Genomic DNA, 8,615 nt, shown 5'->3' with positions numbered 1-8,615 from the left:
GGAGGGCAGGGGTCTCTTCTGCCAGTAGATTGGCAAGAACTGAGTGGGCAGTGAAGGAAGGAGGACAAAGGAGGCTGAGTAAGCAAAGGCACAAATGTCTTGATCTCCGGGTGGGGGGAAGGTGTCCAGGCCCAGTAGGGCAGGGGTGGGCTCTGCCAGTAGATTGGCAAGAACTGAGTGGGCAGTGAAGGAAGGAGGACAAAGGAGGCTGAGTAAGCAAAGGCACAAATGATTTCTTGATCTCTCATGCATCCTTTGTTTGGTCCCTTTGCCTGGAGATGCCATGGACTCTTCTCTACTCAGAAGAAGGTGACTCCTTCATCTACTCTATTTCCTCTGATCAGTCAGAAAAGAGGGCAGGAGGGAGCCTGCCAGCTGCCAGACCAGATGTTTCAAACCACCAGCACATCCCTTGCTGGATGTAAATGATGTCTAAGACAATGTCCATAAGAGCAGTGAGCCAGGAGGAGGCCCTTAGAAGCACCCCGAACCCAACCTTCATCGCTCTGCACTTCTAGTCTCGCCTTCCTGGTCAGGCCTGGGCCAGCTGTCTCAACTGTCCAGCCCTGGGCTCCTCCAGCTTCTGATCCAGCCCCTCCTGGTGATGGACAGCTCTGGCTGCTGGAGGACCCTCCCCTCAAGCAGGTCTTCTGGTTTCTTTCCAGTACTAACCCCTCTGATTTCCTTGGATCTTGCTGCTATTCTTTGAAAGAGGTGGGACAGGCACCATGAATCCCAAGGAAGCTGAGGCACAGGAAGGTGACACAACTTGCCCAAGATCACGCAGCCAGCAAGAGCCAATATTGGGTTTAAACCCTGGGGTTCTGGCTCCCTGACCAGTACTCTTCTAATTATGTTCTTCCTGTGGGGCTACACCCTCCTCCTGACCCACAACTTGGCTCTCCACACTGCTCCCTCCCAGGCTCTGGGTCTCCCTGGGCACCTGCTGGCTGGTGGGACCCAGGCCAGACACTCAGCAGGTGGCTGCTAGGGGGACAAAGGAACTGGTGCTCAGCTGCTGGGCTGGGAGGGAGGGAGGAAGACGCTATGGAGGAGAGGAAGCTCTGGACTGGGAATGTGGAGGGGCAGGGTCTGCCTCTGTGCCTTTAATAAGGAGCCAGCATGCAAAGGGGGGGTGGGGTGGGTAAGACAGCATACAAATGAGCATCTGTGGGGGGCGGTGATCTGTGGTTCAGGCACATTTCACAGTTCTGCCCTCTCAGCCCGATGACCAGCTGGAAGGAGGGTCCTGAGGGTGGAGAGAGGAGCTTGTGGGGAAGGGAGGAGTGGGGGATTGGAGGAGATGCTGAGGTTGATGCCAGGATACAGGCTGGGCCCCTGGGGCTTGCACCGGTGGAGGGGAGAGACCCACTGCGTGGATTCCGCAACACATGTGGCTTGGTGGCAATAGGGACTCTGCACCTGCTCTCCCTTATTGAGGGATTAGGGAAACACCCTGACCCTGCAGAGATGGGAAGAGCTGTGGGAATGTAGGCCCAGCGATCCCCGAGGCTTGCTGGGCCCTCAAAGACCCACAAATTGAGCCCTCTTGCTAGAGATAGAAAAACTGAGGCCCAGAGCAGTCCTTGGCAAGAAATCTCTTGTTCTTAGGAAGGTGAGTGGCCGGACCATGTAGGTGCTATTGGCATCTCATTTGAATCTCATTTAATCAAAATCAGAGGGTCCTTGGTCTAGCTGGGGCGGCAGTCACAGCTGAGCTTATTAAGAAGGCAGCTCCCCTTCTAACCTGAGTTCCTGAAGGGCAGGGTCAGGGGTGGGCAAACTTTTTGACTCGAGGGCCACAATGGGTTCTTAAACTGGACCGGAGGGCCGGAACAAAAGCGTGGATGGAGTGTTTGTGTGAACTAATATAAATTCAAAGTAAACATCATTACATAAAAGGGTACGGTCTTTTTTTTTTTTTAGTTTTATTCATTTCAAACGGGCCGTAGTTTGCCCATGGCTGGATTATGTTGTATTCCTGCCTATCAGAGCGCCTGTTAGGTGCTGAATAGAATGGAAATGGATGGGTGGATGAAGGATGGACAGGCTAAGTTCCTGATGGGAGCTATTTAGTGTCCAGAGGACAGAGAAAGCTCTCTGGGCTGAATGATCAGGAAAAGAGAGGGTGGGAGAACTGAAATAAGCCGAAGGACCCAGAGTAGCATTCTAGGTATGGAAAAGTGCCGGAGCAAAAATTGATAGATGTACAAGGCATACACAAGGCCTAGGGGTCACTCTAGCATCCTCACCCAGTCTCTCTGTTGTCCCCCTTCCCACACCCACTCAGTTCCTTTTTGTCTCCTGGCAAAGCCCCTTGTCCCTGCTGGGCCCAACCAGGACCTCCCACCCCCACCCCTTCCCGCCAGCCCGCCTGCCAGCAAGACTGCAGACTCTGCAGCCGGAGACCTGGATTGTTGTTGGAAAAGCGGCAGGTTTGTTTGCTCCAGAGCCCGCCGAGAAATCTCAACAATCAATGGCCAACAACACTGCCGGCGGCTTCAGCATCGATCGGCCCTCCTATGCCAGGGTTGGCAGTTGGGTATAGGTAGGCAGGCTTGGCGTCTAGCCCATCGCTGAGGGGGGCTGAGGGGATGGGGGGCAGCCTAGGATGCCAAGACTAGAGTGACTGGTCCTATCATTCTCCAAGGCTCCCAAAGGGTGAGAGGATGTCACGCAAGGTCACTGACCTCTGGGCCAAGATTCAGGGTTCACCTCACTCCCAGCCCTGTGCTGTACCCTGATCTCCAAGTGTCAGAAAGGAAGTTTTATTGCTTTGCTACTAAGGATTGAGCAAGATAAAATGTTTCTAATCTACAGCTGTAAGGACTGAGGGTAGACATCAAGAAGATAAGCCACTGTCATCACCAGAAATGTGCTGGAAGAAAGTTAGGGGCCATTTACCTGGGTCTGTCTGGCAGCGTGGGCTTGAACTGGCCTATAAAATGCAGATAATAGCTTCTATCTCGTAGAATGATATGAGGACTAAATGAGTGAATGTATATAAAGCACTTAGTACAGTGCCTGGCACATAGTTAATGCCCAATAAATGTTTGCTATTATGGTTGCTGCTATTTTATTCTTGTTGTTATTGTTATTATTAGGATAGTGATACTCTCCTGGGTTCCCATCTGCCTCTACGGAGGCTCTGCTTCAGGCTGGCGGTTGGGTACAGTTACCAACTGGCTAAAGCAAAAATGGGCAGGCGATTTGGAGGAGCCTTATAGCTTATTGGCTTGGAGCCCAGAATAACTGACTTAATCTCTCTGAAACTCTGTTTTCCTATCTGTAAAGTGGGACATAACTAGTCCCTTGTTGTGTTAAATAGAAAAAGGATGTGGAAGGTTTGGCTCCTGAGTATTCTGGGCCATACCTCACGCCTCAATATATGTTTGTGAAGTGAATGAACCCTAGATGGGTGTACCCCAGGGACTGCTCTTTTAGGAGACGTGAAAGGTCTGTGGGCATGAATTGTGGTCCTGAATAACACCTTGACCCCCACCTTCCCTTCACGAGCATGACAGGCTCAGAGCTGTCCCCAAGATTTCCTTCCAAGCTCTGTGAGGGTGTGTGAAGCTGAGATAAATGAGGGGGCTTTGAAGCCAGATGGCATGGGGCTGCCTTCCTCTTACCTCAGTCCTTAAGTTCATACAGGGCACCCCAGAGGTGGTGGGTAGGTATTGGAGGAGGGAGTCAAGAAGCCTGGACTCCAGGCTTAACTCTGCCACCGTGCAACTCTCGTGAGTTTATTCAGTATGTATTTAATGTCTGCCGTGTGCTAGGCTCTGCCACTGGGGACACGAGCAGTGGTAGCAGTAAGAAGTGGCTGGCGGGAGGTTTTAGCCCTCTCAGAATGGCCATCAGCACCCCATCTCCAAGCCACTTCAGGCTGATGGTGTGACAGCTTAATTTGTGGAAGGAAAAAACTAAGTAAAGGCTATAATTTACAGTCGGGATAATAGGCCAACCGTTAGGAAATCTATGTAAAAATAGTGTGGTTGTTATGCAAACTCAGCTTCAAGACGCAGTCTCAGCTGCCATGCATCCACTGCTGCTCGATCCTTTCGAAATAGTCAGCTGACCCCAAACTTCTTCCAAATAGGAATTCTGGAGCTGCCCCAGGATGGAGGGGGTGAGCAAAACAGACTTGGTGGCCTCAGTCTTGCTCCTGGAGCGGAGCATCAAGCAATCAGGTGCTCAGGACCCAACACAATGAGTACCTTCATGGGGGAAGCCAGGGGATGGTGGGAGCACAGGAGTCCCCTGACCCAACAGGAGGTCAGGTGAGGCTTCCTTTGAAAACCATATCATAGATGATTCATATGTGCTAAGGAATTACATGAAGTGCCTACCAAGCCAAGACCTGAAGTATGAAGTGGAGTGAGGCAGGTTGGCCCAGGGGGAGAAAAGAATTTCAGGCAGAAGGAATGGCAAGAACCCAGGGCTGTTGAGAACATGGCTAGTCTGGGGAACTGATTGGTCTGGCTGGGTGAGTCGGCTTCCTGCTTGAATTAGTCTGGAAGAGGCCTTGAAGACCTCCTAGTGTCTGCTGTCCACCTCCCAGCTAATGACCAGGCCGGGCAGCATTTCTTTCTGCCTTTCCCCCAGCTTCTTACATACAAATCCTGGCTCTTCCTCCCTGAGAGGAAGCTGGGGACCCAGGAATCTGCATGACTTGACAGCCCGTGGAGGCCCTGGTGTGATCCCAGACTTGGCAACCACCAGAGTGGTGCAACCTTACCCTGGATGTTGCAGAAAGTAGAGACCCACAGCCCAGCTAGCATGGCTCAATTGGTTGAGCGTCAACCTATGAACCAGGAGGTCAAGGTTTGATTCCTGGTCAGGGCATATGCCCAGGTTGCAGGCTCGATCCCCAGTGTGGGGAGTGCAGGAGGCAGCCGATCTGTGATTCTCTCTCATCATTGATGTTTCTATCTCTCTCCCTTTCTTTTCCTCTCTGAAATCAATAAAAATATATTTTAAAAAGAAAAGAAAGTAGAGATACGGAGAGGACCCTGAAATCAATAAAAATATATTTAAAAAAAAAGAAAGTAGAGATACGGAGAGGACTGAAGGATGCCTGAGGCCACACAGAGAGCTTGGGCTCCTAACCCTCTGGGCGGAGAGTCCCTTCACTAAAGTAACCTCTACCTATAGGCTCTTTCCCACACTCTCTTGTTTGCTGGGTGGGGTGCCTTGCTCTGATAGTTCTGCCCAGGTGGGGGCGCAGCATCCTTGAGCTGAGCTCAGCCTGGCAACTGGGCCTGAAAGGGCTTGGAGAGTTGGGGACAAGGAGGGTGGGAGGAGACTGGAGGGATTGGGCACCTAGGGCAGGGTGGAAGGAGGGGCTAAGGAAACAGGCTTTCTGATATGCCCTCCACCATTCAGGCAGCCATGGTGGGAGGGGTAGAGAAGCTCTAATTAAGCCCAGTTTCTAATTAAGCCCAGCCCCTGTGTCTCCTCGATCCCCATTAGCTCCCCATGGTGTCCCCAAGGCATTTTAAGCTGCCACCCTGCTGAGGACGCTGGGACTGCTGCCAGAGCTTGCCAAGCCTGAAGAGCTTAGGCCCGTGAGGGGCAAAAAAATCAACCCATAATTCCCCTCCGTCCGTGGCAGTTTCTAGGTCCTCCAGTCTCCTCAGAAGCACAGGGGAGCCTCCTGCCCACCATGTCAACCTCTGGGGCTCTGAGTGGAAACTAGATTGGCTCCCATACAGTCTTGTCCCCAGCACCCACTTTTTGCCTCCAAAATGCCAGGCTGGGGGACTGGGAGCAGGGCTGGTATTGGCTTTGGCTGCAGCCCCTAGACTCAGGAATGTTCTTTCAGAATCCTGAGCCCAGCACAGAGTCTGCAGGAAGCAGCAATTACGATTTTAGGTTAAGACAGCCCTGGTTTGTTAACCCTTGTGGTGCTGGATGCCAAACCCTCTTCCTCCTCCTCTCTTTCCCCCTCCATACACCATGCTCCAAGTTCTCAGCAGAGTGAGCAACCCCTACTTGTCATCTCCTCCCTCCCTCTTTCCATCAGGCACCCGGAGTTCAGAGAGGTGGAGCATCCCTTTTAAGGTCACACAGCCACGGAGGCAGCCTCTGCCCCCTGGAGACTCAACTACAGCCCTTTCTCTGCCACTACCACCTTGGTAATCTCCCCAGGCTACATTCACACATGCAGAGTTTAATTAACTTTATTGATATTCAAAAATTAGGAGAATGACTAAAGGTAATTACTCATTAAAAATCATGAAACTGACACAGCAGGCCCTGGCACGGTGCTGCCCCTCCTACACCGTTTTCCTCCTACTTGTGGCAGGATCTTCTGGGCACTGCTCACAGGTTGAGAGTATGACCAGTGGCCCCCCCCGACACCCCTCCCAGCTGGGAACAATTAGCCCGGCAGCTTTGGGGTGGGGGTGGGGGAAGGTGTGGAATAGGGGACTGAATTTATCAGGTTGAGCCAGGCCCAGAGACATCTTTCCTTGCCCCATCCACCTCCTGATTCTGGGCTGTTCCTGGCCATATCCCAGGGTCTGCAGACCTTGGCCTCTGTGTGAGCAAAGCTCTAAGGGCCCTTCTTGAGGCCACGAGGCTGCGGATGCACCGCCTGGGCCGCAAAGGCTCACAGCCCCTTCAGCCTTCTCTTGACAGCCGCCGCCAGGAGCCCAGAGATGGCCCAATACACTGCCTCCCGATGAGACGACTTAGTAGCCCTCCACCTGGGACCCCACACCTGCTGGGAGCGAAGAGGGTGCCAGGGCAAGCCCAGGTGCAAGCCCTCTCGCCTCAGGCCGGGCACTGCAGGGCTGCCTCCTCTTCTCCCTTAAAGAGGGAAAATAAAGATCTTCCCCTACTCCACATATCCCTTGGGCGGGTGGCCCCATGGGTGTTAGGAAGGTCGGGATGGGTCAGGGAGGGACACTGGCCGGCGATACACAGACCCTCAGCCACAGAGTGGACACTCACCCCTCACCCCCAGGAGGGCTCCCTGGACTCCTGGCCACACCAGCCATCCTCCCGGAGACCCGCAGGCAATCTCACCCCAGCCCTGCAGAGAGCTCCCTGGCAGAGGGAGCTAGCACACTAGCTCTGCACTGCACACTAGCATTCTTACACACTCCTCACACCTGCTCACAGCTGAGCTCTCACCCAACATCCAGACCTCCTGAAGCACAGACGCCCTTGGACCCTCTACTCCAGACACGCTGGGCCTCGATTACATTCACACTCAAACCGACACACCCACACACCAGGCTCCAGACTACACGCAGGGGAGGGGGCACACGCCGGCCCTGTACCCCAGGAGAGCTGTCCAACGGAAGTCCGGCTGGACCCCAAGACAGGTCTTAGCTCCTGGGATAGCTGGGCTAGGATGCTGGCTTCCCCTCCCTGCCTGCCCCAGATGGGGTGGGGTTTAAGGGGCTACAACCCCATTAATATGAACACACACGTTCTGAATTCTGGGCACCAAGTATGAATCCTGCGAGGTCAGCTAGGGGGTGGGGTGAGGACATCGGCCCAATGCGACGGCTGAATGCAGCTGGAGCCAGAGGCTCAGAGAAGGGCTTCTGTGCCCTGGGGCCGCAGAGTGAAGAGAACTGCCATCCCGGGGCCCACTCTGACCCCGGCCTTGCTGCCCTGCCCTCCAAAGCGGCTTGGAAAGATTGAGCATGGAGGTTTAGAAGCGTCTACATTCTCCTTCGTCCGCACTGGGTTCTACAAACCACACTGCGAAAGGCAGCAGGTCCCAACTTCAAGCAAGGTCCCAGCCCACCCAGACGCAGTGCAAGAAAGACCTGGGCGGCGGTAGCTTTGGTGAGTGCCTGTTTAAGCCCAGGCGGCAGGTCCCCTGTAGACTCGGAAACCTTTCCTCCCAAAGGCACAGAACCCCCAACCTCTCCCCAACACCCCCTTACCGCCCACTCCAAGGCCAAGCTTCCCTCAACCTCGGACAGATGAAGTTGGAGATCGGACTGCACTGCTAGCGGGGGGCCTGGGGCGGTAGGGTGGGTGGCAGCTCTTCTCCGACGAGTCTCCCCACATAGGGTGGGAGGGAGCTGAGCAGGAGGGCTGGCCTGGAAGGAGGAAGAGCTCTGGACGTGTGTGTGTGTGTGTGTGTGTGTGTGTGTGTGTGTGTGTGTGTGTGTTTTCACCAGCGCGCGCGCGGAAAGGACCTGGGGAGGACAAAGTATCTATCCCAGGACCTCAGCCGCTGCAGCCTAGGGCCGAGCGCGGAACCGGTTGCGGGGCCCGGAGCCGCCGACTTTCCCTGGAATCGTACACGAGGTTCCGACTCCGGCGTGGCAGCGGCAAGACCGAGGGAAGTGAGCGACGTCCCAACTCCGGGTCCGGCCGCCATCCCGCCGCGTCCCTCCGCCACGGGGGCGCGAGGGCCTCTGGAACCGGCGGCAAAGTCGAGCGAAGTTTGGAGGGCGGCAGGAAAGGCGGGACCGCGGCCGCCAGCAGGACCGTCCAGCCTCGCCGCCCTGTGGCCTCCCTCCCTGGAGTGTGGCGAGGTAGCGCGCGGGTGAGCGCGAGAGTGTGTGCGGGGTGGGGGTGGCGTGATGAATTGCAGCAGAGAAATCCCATTAGATCCGGGAAGATGATTAAAGGCGAGGTCT

The 8,615-nt window shown here is 54.7% G+C and overlaps 1 long non-coding RNA gene across 1 annotated transcript in view; it reads left to right on the top strand.

The window, feature by feature from the left end:
• Positions 1 to 8,104: 8,104 nt before the first annotated feature.
• Positions 8,105 to 8,615, top strand: part of LOC106727916 — a 26,795-nt gene continuing 26,284 nt past the window's right edge. Inside the window, exon 1 of the long non-coding RNA XR_001364159.1 lies at positions 8,105 to 8,521. This is a non-coding gene — a long non-coding RNA (uncharacterized LOC106727916). The remainder of the gene's footprint in view (positions 8,522 to 8,615) is intronic.

The sequence above is a fragment of the Myotis brandtii genome, unplaced genomic scaffold (assembly GCF_000412655.1).
Source record: "Myotis brandtii unplaced genomic scaffold, ASM41265v1 scaffold50, whole genome shotgun sequence".
In the NCBI taxonomy this organism is placed as follows: Eukaryota; Metazoa; Chordata; class Mammalia; order Chiroptera; family Vespertilionidae; genus Myotis; species Myotis brandtii.
This window is presented reverse-complemented; position numbering and strand designations above follow the sequence as displayed.